The sequence below is a fragment of the Semicossyphus pulcher genome, unplaced genomic scaffold (genome assembly GCF_022749685.1).
Source record: "Semicossyphus pulcher isolate SPU_LCO1_2020_fin unplaced genomic scaffold, fSemPul1.0.p SCAF_24, whole genome shotgun sequence".
In the NCBI taxonomy this organism is placed as follows: domain Eukaryota; kingdom Metazoa; phylum Chordata; class Actinopteri; order Labriformes; family Labridae; genus Semicossyphus; species Semicossyphus pulcher.
In genome coordinates this window covers 8289436-8302877 of record NW_027211698.1, presented here as the reverse complement: position 1 = coordinate 8302877, position 13442 = coordinate 8289436, and positions in this window count along the sequence as shown.

Here is a 13442-nt window from a genome sequence, read left to right as displayed (position 1 = left end):
TTAGCACCAACCACAGAGTTAGCTTGTCTTTCATTTTGTAAATGTGTTTTTCAAAGGGCCGCAAGAAAGACAGGACGACGATGAAAACAGAGCACTACCTACATGATGCTAAGGACCATGAGGCAGGTAAGGATGGCGGCCATTGTAACAATGGTGATTGTTGTTAGTCCTGATTTACCGAGTAAAGCAGGGTACACGCAACAAGATAATCGGGCCAATTTATGGCCTGAATTCCCCCTTCCGACAATCGGAAGCAAAGTCCCGAGTTTTTGATGGTTCTAAAGATTATCTTGGCTCCACAACAACCGCAGCCATGGCGACAAAAGCAAACTAAAGTAACATGTACAGCCCGTGTTTACGCCGTCTCCACCACTTCATCCACAGTTTGTTCTTTTTTTCTTCCTGAATTTTCAGTAAAAAGTTCAAAAAATATCACCACCAATTCTTCCTGCCCGCCATCCGCAATGTTTACTCTAAAGTCTCATTTGACTGCAAGAGTTTTGCGAGATTTCCACTTTTGAGAGTCGGACTCTGGTTCGTAAATGGAATTTGTTAGTGCGTGGTGTGCTGTTTTGGCATAATTGTTGCTCTCCACACACTATAGGAGCAAAACTGAACTTGAAAAATCTTTTAGTGTGGGCCAGGCATAAGTTTAAGGATTGATTTAAGTTTCACGATCAATTTGCTTTGCAATTTTTAACAATATCGATACCAAAACATATGGACGAGTGTGAAAAGTGTGACTAAAGGCCCCGGTCTCCCCTATTATTTCAGAGTTTTCTTCGCTGTGCCCCCTGTTGACCTTTACCTGATAACAGATCACATTAAAAATAACATTTGCTCTGATACATTGGTACAAACCGACTTTATTTATTCATAGGATTTAACATTATGATTGTAAATAATGTTATTAAATGCCATAGAGCATCTTTTGTTTTCGTGAAATGACAATTTTGGCCGTTTGCCCCGGCTGCATGTGGCGCTTGTGACTGAAGATGTGTGAACTGTCCTCCACAGGGATCTCCCAGCATGCCGAAGGGCCTGCAGTGCAGCGACGGCACCACGCCAACCTGCGCGGGGCTCCCGCCGCAGCCTCATCCTAAACGCTTAATCAAAAGGGACACTCTCCCCACTTGGTCCGGCATGAAAAGGAAGCTTCTGGCCCACGCTGAGCACCTTGGCAGCGCGACAGAGAATAACCCAGATTGGTGTACGACTCGGCGAGGACATTGGAGAGGAGGCCTGTGATACAATCTGCATTTTCTAGCAGGTAATTGAAGCTTTGGGGACTCGGTTGATGGTGATGTGTCCTGCCGTGGCCTAATCAGCCTTCCTGTCTTTGCCATCAGCGCTGATGGATGTTTATCGCCCGCTCGGAACAGGGCCCGCATGTCACTTCCAGCAGAAGTTGATTCGAGGCGCTGAATGAATGTCAGGGGGAAAATTACTGTAATTTCCCTCGTCAACCTTCGTTCTAGCATGCACCCCGATATTAAGGTCACCTTTTTCTGGCTCTGCTGATTCATTCCGACACAGGCGTGCAATTTCCCTGCCAAACATACCACATGTATGTTTTTTTATTTTGCATTTGTGGTCGCCTCTTTGTTTACAGTGGCCCCCTGATTTTTACTCCCAACTTTCAAGAATAACTTAATAGCTTGAGAGGATGTGGGTGTAAGTGGTTGTAAACGTCAACTTTGTGTCAAATTGCAGTGTTTATTTCTTCCTTTTCCTGCACAGAAACCAATTTGTAACTTTTCCGTCAGATTACGGTGCAATGGAAAGTCAAACCTCAGGTTAAGTGTTCCCCAATTGAACCATATCAATCCAACCTCCACTTGTAACGCTATTACATGTAGCTTCTTTTAAAGAGTCTACCTGAACAAATATCATTACTGCTTTTAGTGGAGGGTGTGATGGTATGTGGAAAATTGGAACTTAGTACTCAAGCGGCTCAACATTTTTCAAGTGCAGTTTTACGCCAGTAGCATTAATAGCACTCTTTTCCTGATTGCTAACTGGTTTAAAAGACAATACAGCAGACTCTTAGAGGCATCCCCCCTTTAAAGAGTGCACATGGTTTAGTCCATTTATGCTAACTACTTCAGGTGAACTCTAACCGCAACCAAAAGAGAGAAGAAAGACACAAGACCAAAAGAAAACAATTTATCACAGCTTGCTAGCAGTGTTTCAGCGTTTATTACTAGTTCGTAATGTAGCTAGCTAGCTAGCTAGCTTGCTATATTGATGTAAAACAGTTAGCTAGCTGAGAAATGAAGCAGCATTGGCTTCAGTTTGAGAAGTATAATTTTATGTTTAATTAAGCAATATCATCATGTCTGTGATTTGGTCATCACAGCCGTGCTGATATTCAGTATAACAGCACGACCTCGAGTGTGATATTGCTTTTATACAACAGTTACACAAGCGACAAATAGTAATATAGAGTAATAATCAACAACACATTTGACTTTTTACTCCACCAACTCCAATTAGTTCCACGACATAACTGAAACTGGACTTTTGTTGCCAAGCAACCCAAACATTCTCCTGCACCATGTCTACAGGTGACCACAGATCAGCTGTTTTGTTTGATTTATCTGTATGTTTTAATCTATCATCAGCCAGTAAAATAAGAGTCTGCTGTGTGATTCAGAGGAACCTGCTTAATTAATACATGGCCTGCTGTAATGTTAACTAACAGTATTCAGAACACCTGGCTGAGGCGGCGTGATACACAGAGTGAAACGTCTCAGTGCTGTTATTCTCTATATCAGCACTCATGGAATGCCTCTTATCCAATCAGATTACTTGTTACTTATTAGACGCTTCTCCAGGAGGTCCAGCGTTTGTCGAGGTGTGTGCGCGGTTATTTTGTATCCGCATGGTGACATTTGCACATGATTGAATGAAGGTAAACACAGAGGACAGTCGTGTATAATAGTACTCCACTGTGGCACAACATTCGTCCAATCAGAGGCTGCTGATTAATCAACATGTTTCCTGCTGCCTTTAGCTGCCTGCAGGGAATTTAATGAATGGCCGGCCCTGAGGAAACAAGCAGGAACATAATCTGATTGAGAATAAAAGAACAACAGACACTAAGGGCAAGAATCATCTTGGTGAATATCTTTTAATAGCGTTCCCTATTCGTTCTTGAGAAAACATTTCAAACCAGCTTCTCATGCGGATTGTTATTAAGCGTTCAAAGAGAAACCCTGAAGTAGAATCTGATTATTGACGCCTTTGAACTGCAGTTGTGTTCAAGGATACAAAATATATAGAAAAATTAAGGCTTCTATCTTCTTGCTTTTGTTAATATATACACTACCTCTCCCACGTGTCTGCCAAAGCAGTCGAGTAACGCTGGATCCAAATGTTTAATTGGGTCGATGTGTTCTGAGGAGGTCTGTGAAGAGTTTTTCTCTTTGAACTTAATTGTGTCAAAACACTTTTTCGTCTTAGAACGCCTAATCTGTGACTGCAGCATCGAAAAAGTGTGTGTGTGTGTGTTGATATTTTGAGGGCAACTGTTTCTTATTCTGAAATTTACTACCCACTTTGCTTTGTTTATTGGTTTTCATGTAATGTGTATTAATTTAATTAAAAGCACCTGATTCTTCCTCGGGACCTTAAACGCCTCACAATAATAAGAATTGCACCTCATCTTAGAGAACCTCTTCAGTGTTGTAACATTGGACTTCTACTAAGTTGAAAGACTCATAAGACAAAATTGGACCTAAAACAGTGGATCCTACATTTCCCATAATGCAATTCAATAGTCTTTTGTAAGATGCTCGCTGCCTGCCGATTGCCCCATCTATCAAACGCCACTCCTTGAGTTTGCAAGACTTCATAAAGAAAGTGTAGTCCCTGATGACATCACTATGACATCATCAAGGTCCTCCGAAACCACAGCGGACTTTACACAACTGATTTCTCTGGCTTAATCGAGTCCTTATGACGAGTTAACTGACTTTGGTGTGTCCAATTAGTGAAGTCAAGTGGCCCTTTAATATAATGTATTAAGATAAACAACCATGGCATCAATCAGTGCTACAGAATGCTCTATGACATGCACTTTATGCCTACACTAGTTTGCTATATAATTAAGCCCCTTAAGAAGTTGCCGTTGGTTAGATCTTACCCTGACCTGGTCCAGATCATCTCACAACACTGGATCAACACTGATCCAATGAGGGCTGTAAGGGGGGGCAAAGATTAGCCCATTAGCGCCACAGTGGGACTAACGCTGGTGTCAAGCTGTTGTCAAGCTGTGAGAACTAAGTAGGAGTAGTAACAACAATTGTGACCGACATAGACAAGAGAAGCTCACTGTAATAATTACCTGACATTGTCAGTATGTTAGCATGGCTACGCCTTAGTTTTGACTTAAGAAGTTGCTCAATAACTTTAACTTATAGTTTAATGTTTTGCTAATTCTCTTTCTTGAAAATATGAAGCTAAAGCAAGCATGTGGTTGGCTTAGCTTAGCATAAATCTTTAAAGCTAGCCTAGCTTTTTCCAAAGGTTAAAAAAAACTTGACTAAGCTAAGTAGTAACATGGTTTATCTTGGAAGTTTAACCAAAATGTGAACATGATATATGTGCTAGCTGTTACCTTGTACTTCCTGTTTTTGCTAGCTAACCTGCTGGTCTAGACCAGTGGTTCTGAATTGGACCCACCACCACCTCCTTGAGTTGCGACCCTATTTTTTTTTTATTAAAATAAAAAATAAACAACTCAAATTTAGTCAATGAAAAATAGTGCAGTTTGCATCTTAGATGGAACAACATATCACAGTATGTCAACATCGCAAAACACAACAGTATAATACTCAAGCATTAGCAACTTTTTTTTTCAAGCACACATCTGAGACCCACCAAAAACAGCTCTGCGACCAACTTTTGGGTCCCGTGTTCTCCCCGTGCATGCGTGGGTTCCCTCCGGGTACTCCGGCTAGTCCAAAGACATGCTCGTTAGGTTCATTGGTCTAATTTATCTAAAATTACCCGTAGGCGTGAATGTGAGCGCGAGTGGTTGTCCTTCTCTATGTGTCAGCCCTGTGATTGATTGGCCCTGATCAGTCGAGGGTGTGCCCGGCCTCTCACCCAACAACAGCTGCGATAGGCTCCAGCTTTCCCCACGACCCTAAACAGGATAAAGATAATGGATGGATGGAATATACTCCTGCTGAACCACCTGCAGAACTTTAAAGGCCCAGCAATGGCCCCTGGCCAACACTTTGGGAATCACTGGTGTAGACCTTTTCTTTTTTGTCCTTTTGTAGTGCTAAGCTTCATTAGCATTAGCATCAGTTAGCATGCTAATGACCTACAGAGGCTTATATCTAGCTCTGTCCACCAGTCAGTTAGAACTGAAGAAGCCTTTCGGATGAGAGGTTAAAAGTCCAGTTGCCTTTTGGACGCCTGAGAACCTTCACAGATACTTTTGTAGTGCTACTTAGAGAAACTGTCAATAAAACAAACATTAAAGAGAAATATAATTTACTCAAAATCAATGTTTAAAAAAAAATCCCAGCTGGTGTTCACCAGTTCTTAGAGTCTAAAATAATGGAGTACAAGCAGCTTGTTGTGAGGAGATTCAGTCTAATAATGGCCGTTAATGGTCCATCCAGCTGGTGTGTGTCTGTGCCAGGTTAACCATGCCTCTGAGCTGAGTCAGGGGCTGTCTGGGCCACGTGCCCAATAACTCTGGCAGTCCGTAGTTCACCGTTTTACTGCCAATTTACAGCAACATTGCTTAAGACTGCATGCCGCATGAATTCGGTCATCACACATTCCGGGCACACGTTCACTGGAAACTGGCCCGGGCCTCGGCCCTGTTTGTTCTTCCATTTTCCCCAATTGCTTCAATGCCACATACCTGGCAGCTGTGTCTCTTTTGTTGTATTAGACGTTTAAAAAAAAAGTCAGACCAAATCTGCCATGTGCGCCGAAGACTCATCACATTCGTGTCACAACATTTGCAGGTACTTAAGGAAGCAAGAAGTTAACGGGAAAAAAGGAAGATTTGTGCGGCGCTCTTTGGGTGAGGTGTGAATTGAAATAAGTCATTATCTACAGAAAACACCTTCCCGAGAGGCAGCGAGGAGCGGCTTCAAAAGGAGACTTTATTTTTGCAATCCACACACATTGCAGAAAATAGGGGGGGGAGAAGCGTGCAAAGGGAATCTCTGGGAGGCCGGTTACGGCAAGCTGCTTAGGTAACTGCATTAGACAACCAAACATCAAAGGCTTAAATATTCAAGGGGCCCTGAGATGGCGAGAAATGTACAAATGGATTATTCCTCCTTGAGTAAACACACACAGAATATCCGCACGTGACAGGGTGAGAATTTTTGTCCGCGAGGGAGCATTTGGCAAATTGCAGCGAGTGAAAAAAAGAGACATTACAGCAGATCAAACGCTACCCAACACCTTTCTTACCGGCTTTTTCCAGTAAAACCAATTCAACCACCTTCAATATCCAGCTGTCACTAGTGACTATTAATATTGTGACACTTCTGTTGTCCTCTCCTCCTACACGAGGTGCCATTTCCAAGGAAACTGTTCAACAAGGTGTCTGAAGCAGAAAAACCTGCAGCCTACAAGAGCGACTCGCCATATCAGACACGAAAAATGACTCGGTGGATGTTCTCCGGATGTCTGGATGGGATTTTTTTTTTTTTTCGTGATGAATGGCAAACCTTGTTTCCGAAACTCCGCTCCCGCGCTGCTGCTTCATCACTATGCAGCTCTATCTTCATACATCTAACTCCCTCGCCTGATTTATTGGAGGGGTTCGGCAGAGTCACCAGACGTCGCATGAAACGCTACGGAAATTTCGTGCACGAGTACAAATGCTTACATAGACGGCGTGCGGAGAAATACATCCGTATGACGGATGAATGGAGCGCATTTGAATTGCAAAATATTCAGATGCTTCATTTCAAGGATTATGGATTAATTTGTTGGAGAATATTCACAGCATCTACCTGAAGAAAGATATCCTGTGGTATCAGGTTGGCTTTAATTGGAGCACATTTCCCACAGAAATGATGATTGATTAGTTCAATCCTGGCGTCTATACAAGAAGCCTGACCTTTATTTACCTGTTAAATATTCATGCTGCCTTGTTGTGGAGGTCCCTTCAGGATAAACCCACATCAATAAGAGATATTTAGCCTGGTATTAATGGAAAGGAGATTTTCGACATTATTCAGGGGGAGTCTTTAAACACGCCTCTGATCCGCCGTTAAGATGTGTATTACGGCCATCTGGTTAAGATGCAGAATCCCAGAAAGCGTGTGTCGCCCACTCATGAGGCTGAGAGTGTCCTATCCTGTGGCTGACTATTTAAAATGCACCCTGCATGTGTGGATTTCTTCTAAGGATAACAGCAGCCCTAATGTACAATCTAAGAAGATTGTTCTATAAGCCTTAAAAGATCATATCAGATAGAAAAGAGATGAAACCATTTCAGACAAAGCTTAACGTGAGCCGCGGAACGGGTGCAAGAGGTGCAAGACCAGAGGCCGGGGTTATTCTCTTATCTTTGTGGCCAAAGCTCTCTGGTGAAGCACCCCTCCTGGCATTTAAAACACATGTCCGCGATAACATCATTGGTCCTTTTCTCCCTCCCTCTGGCCTCCAGAGAGAATCTCTGAGCATCTCTAAATGTCACGTTAAGTGCTTCTCTTGTCCCGCGCTGACACAAAAACGAGGTGCTTTCTGAATACAAAGAAGGCCCGTACTGGAAGGCTGCCATAGCTCAAAGAGAGCGACAGTTATCTTCTCTCTTCTTTTCAGCCCGCTCCCTCATTTGTTCAAACTGTCAGGACTAACATTTAGTCTCTAATAGGACTACCTAAAGGACAGCAAAGACTTCCACTTTCGGTTCTTGCTAGTGCTAGGTTACAATTAAAGGCTGCTTGGAAGGTTGAGCAGCCTTTAAACACTCCTCCCTTGTAGTACAGGTATATTTAAAAGCTTAAACCGTACCCTAATTGTCCTGTAACTTAATACTTAGAGGATAATCTAATTAGATCCTCCAGCCAAAAAAATCAGCAGCGGCAATGGTGAGGAAATTTTCACTCCTTTAATGTCATAACAAGGTGCTATTTTAGCTCCCTGGAGCTGCGCCTGAGAAAGTGTGAGACAAAAATTATTCGTCCTTGTTGGTTACCTGTTAATAGCAGCTTTCGGAGCTGTTTTTATCCACATATAGGCGCATTCAAACACAAGGTGGGAAAGTGCAGAGAGAAAATCAGCAAGTAAAATGAGTGGGTTCAAGGAGGGGCACGGAGGAAATGCGGCTCCTTTTTGTTTTGTTACACATTGCAAAAATAATATTCCAGGAATACTTTTAGCATTTTGGGCTTATTCATTGTCTTGCTAGCACAAATATCTAGCACTATAATGCCTGTCCGAAGTATTAAGCTAGAGCCAGTACACAATAGACGGAAACCATTAGCTTGACACCGTCCAAAGCTTATAATATTAGCCTACCTACTTCTCTAAAACACACAAGTGAACAGTTTATTTTTTTGTTGAATAAGTACAAAAACTGTGTCTTCGCAGTCACATGGCTAGCTACTTCCTCCTGCTTCCTGTCTTTATGCGGCGCTAAGCTAACCACTTGCCATTTTTAGCTTCATATTTAGCTCACAAAATCACATGTTGCTAGCTTAACGGCTATCTTTCAAGATTTGGCTACTTAAGCAACTTTTCTCCCCATTATCCCTAAAAAACAACTAGTAAGAACACGAGCCACTTTTAGCGGACCATCTTTGAGGATTGTTGCCAGTCTTTCTCAGTCAATGTTCTCTCATGTGGCTGTTGTCATAAATGGAGTGCGTGGAGGAGAGCAGCAACATGCTCAGTTGACCAAACAGCCAGAAAGAAACACGAACGAGCTGTAAATGTGCTCAATCACCGAACCCCACTGTTCGTCTGGGAACTGAGTCTTTTGTTTTTGTGCTAAATTATTTAAGTCGACTCTTTAAGTTTTAGTTTTTTCTTAAAATACACAGTTTAGAGTTGAGAGTGAGTTTGTCTGCATCCTCCCTCCCTCTACATTCATAATGATGTTTTTGAAGTAAGAGGTGTGTATTAATGAGACGATAGCTGCTTGAAAAATATGTATAATGATAAAGCACTGAATTCATGAATATGCTAACTAGCACATGATGTAATGTAGCTACTATCTGAACAGGTTTTAGCTACTTTGCATTGAAAACATTTGAGTCCAGCTAAAAGCGCACTCCCTGGTTAGCCGTTAGCCATCTTGAACAAGATATAAGGTCAGTCATTTAGCTTTAGAGGTGATGGTAGGTTAATTTTGGACAAAGCCAGGCTAGCTTCCTAGCTTGACAGGAGGCTAAGCTAACCGTTTCAGTGTTCTAACTTAATACTAGGACGTATATCATTGAACTCTTGGTAAGAACATATTCCAAAACTATTTCCTCAAATTTATATTAACCCTCTGTCAAAGTTTGGCCGTCTAAACAGCCAAAACACTTTTCGTTTAGACGCCACGTACAAAGAGCAAGTTAGTTTTAAGCTAACCCCGGGCTTCAGAATCCAAAATGGCTGCCACATGAAAAAGGTTGATTCCGTAACTTTAAAAAACAATCCGATGTTTCTAAAGTAAATGTGTTATGTTTGGTTGTGCTGCAGGTTTTTAAAATTTCTTACAAGTCTGAGTTAAGTTTTATACCCATAAGCACATGCATCATACATTACTCTCTCCACATATTCGATCTGCATTACCTGTTTCCTCCAAAGGATCTGCTCCTGCTGTGGTGGCTGATTTGCCCTATAGAGCCCGGGCCTCCTCGCTCAGTGGGAGGATGAAGAAAAAATCAGTGCAAACCTCGTCATTTGTCTGCTATATATAATTCTTTAGTGCTGGTACCTCTTCTGACCTGTGCAACATTCATAGGGGACAATGAAAGGAAACGGTGGGATGCTGCTCTCCTTCTCCCCTCCCCACCGCAGAGCTCTTTCATCTCTCCTTCCCACAAGGCTGATTCACCACTTGTGACCCCTGCGGCTGCCTCGTTGAAAATAGACAACAAAGTGTCTGAGATGAAAACCGGTGGGCAGTCATAGGCTAGATTGCTGCTCGGCTTTAAGTTGGTTGGGCAGTGGCGAGAGCTAACGCTGAGCTGACACTTCCATTTGTCTGGATTCTGGTCGTTTAAAAGGCACGAGCTGGCGCTGCCATGCACCCACATCTGTGAGCGATAGCAAAGACACGGCTGTTGGACCTTTCCTTTATGGAAGATTTAAAAGGCCTGAATTGAAACAAAGTGCACAACATTTTACACCCTTTAGCTGATCCTAGCTATCCATCTAACAGACATCCATTAACAGTCAACTTAAACAGTGGGTAAGCGGCCATATTTCAAGGTAATACAACAAATTTGATCATAACCTACAGTTAGAAATCAGCTAATGTTAGCATCAACAACCTCCTAGCTAACATGACTGTTGGATAGTATTACATAATACAACAGGCAATGCATACATTCCTTGCTAACACATTAGCTACTGCAGTGAGAGAGCCTTAGCTTGCTACCTAGAGTCGCTTTCCCACTGGTCAAACCTGCTAACACCCGGCTTTTTTGCTTAATGGGAAAGGCTACAATCGGCATTCAGACCAGGGTCAAATGACTCTGCAGTAGACCCGGGTAATTATTGCCTCTGCGATGCTAATGTAATTACTCTCCTTGCCAGAAGGGGTAGACAAAGGTTCTGAAAGCGACTAACTCGGACTAGATGGATCCGATTTTCAGAATTTCAATATGGACGACCTTTCTCTCACTCTTTTCCTTGCCAGAGGAAGTGTTGAGTACAATGGATTGCAGCCAGAGCTCTGCTTTGTCCCGCCCCCTGGCTGTGATTGGACATTAGATTGCCATTGCTTTCCATTGCTGAAATACAATACACCTCTTCACTTAGTTTTCTGGACTGTGATTGGTTTAAATTTAATAGACAAAAAAACAACTAAAGACAAAAAGGATGCTAATTGTGCTATTAGCAATTTTTTTTCAATTTAATAATGATGGTTAAAGCACCTAAATTGAAAAATATAAAAGAATGTATGTTGTGTTTGACTCATGGTTTGTCTTAATTTTGGCACTTTTAACCTTCCGTAGATTTTCTCGTTAGAGAAAAAAGCGTGTTTGCAAAAGTAGTTCTTAACTGCAGGATTAAAGTCGCAGCATTTGAACGCATCTCTCGCTGTTTGATAAAGCTTTATTCGTCTTTTGTGTGCAGATTTGTTAAAGGCCTCTGTTCACCTTTTGATCATCCGATTCTTCGACATATTTCACGATGCTTATCTTCGAGCATAAATACAGTAAGCCTAACTGTACACAGCATCCCAGTATGCAGAGTGCTCTGAATCCATCTCGTCCTCTGCAGGGGAAGATAAGAACCTCCTTCATGAATAAAGATGTTTTTCGGCATTCCTCTCCCCTCTGTGTTCAATGTGTACTTGTTACTGCCGCCATTATTTATAGTCCCACTAAGGCCCGGAGTGGTGCGAGTGGGTCTCATGGGAGATTGGGAAGTGGAGCCACAGCTACCTATAGTGGGAAAGATATACCACCTCACCCCCGCTGAGAACTTCGTGCAGGAAATGAACTCATAAATCAAGCAGTAAATTGAGTGTAGGGCCGTGCTTACTCATCTCAAGAGGTCCGCTCCTCTTCCTCCACACACCCCTGCTCCTTTTTACTGCATGACTAATGCAGCGCCGCAACTTCTCTGCCCGCGAATGTGTCTCCCGCTCTGGTTAGCTCTTATCAAACTGTGTGGATTTTTAGTTTCAAGTCAACATCATAACTCGGGGCCTGGAGGCTACAGCGAGAGTGAGGGCCTCCCCCTCTTTCGGCCTCTCCCTTTTTCCAACTTTCTCGGCCCATCCGGTCGCGGTAGCAACTGTCTACGGATGACGTTGCTTCTTTTTCAAGGTGCCTGCCTGTTAGAAGAAAGTTTTTCCTTGCCACGGTTTCTAAATGCATCCTCATGGTGGGTTAATTTTGAGTCTGTACATTCTACAATCTTGCCTGACAAAAAAGAATGCATGGAAAAGCGAGCCTATAGCACGCATTCAGGTGCAAGAATAAGCAAAGTACCATCTTGTCCTACAGCTGAACTTCCCCGCCTCATTGTGATGCCACGAGTGAGATCCGCCTGTCTTTAAGCGGACGCAGTAGAAAGTCTCTCCTGCCCGCCTCAGGCTATCCTGACAGTCGCAGGGCCCTGTCTGGAGGAATTAAAATCTCTATTTATCAGGGCTCGACTGAAGCTGTCCGGGGACTGGCCGGGGAAATGGCAAACAGTCGGCCTTCTTCCAGCAGTGGGACTCTGATGAGGAGTTCAGCACGCTGGGATGTGCCCGTGCAGGTTGTTTCTTGACAGCATGTGTGATGTAAAAAAAAAAAAAAAACCTCCCTCGTCCTTTCTTTGCCTCACTTTGTTTAATTCCGAGCCAGCGCCCGCACTCTCCTGAATATGAATCATTCTTTAATTTTATGCCAAAAAGAAACATCCAAAGAGCACTTTTAATGCTGATCCTGGAATACAAACAGCGTAAGTGCGTGGACAAGTGTGTGTGTATGTGTGGATCCACCCTGCTGAGCGCTGCTCCCCCATTAAAGCAGGGACTGTGTCGCCTCCTGCAGCTGCTCTCCATCACAGCAGCAGTAGGCAGCATTTCCTGTGACAGAGAGGGAGGACAGGACGGGGAGAAATCGAAGTGACTTCTCCAAAATAAAAGCACTCAGGGCTTAGATCAGATCTCTACTGACCTCTCTTGGTGAAATAATGTAAATGTTACTGAATCACAGCCCATATATTCAATCTAAATCACTAAAAACACAACATACAGAATGTGTTTTTGTAGGTATTTGGGTGACCTTTAACCTCTGCCTTTTACAAAATCTCTAAAAGTTTTACTTCACTACATTTTAAATATTTTTCTTATACTCTATATACACAATAGTAACTGACACTCTTGTATCTCTAATTAAAGAATAAAACGTATGATAATCTTAAGAAATACAAAGCATTGCTACAAGGGTTCCTAACGTATTTTCACGCTTACAAACAGGAACTAGTTTGGGTCCATTGTCACGCCCAAAAAAGGTCATATTCTGCAACATTTTCCGGCTTATTTTCTTCTTAATTAATCATCTCATGTCCTGCAAGATGTCTGTTGGCCATCTAGAGTGGTAAAATCAACAAAACTATACTTTATTTGGCGTTAATGCGAGATGTGGTTCTTGTTTCAATGACCATATCAGCCACAAGGGGGAGCCCTTACACAAGACCAGCGCACCTTCTGTACTAACTTTTCGAAATCCTCACTTGCATCACTCGAGCTGTGTAAATAGTTATATCAGTATTTTAACCTATTCGTCTCTTAC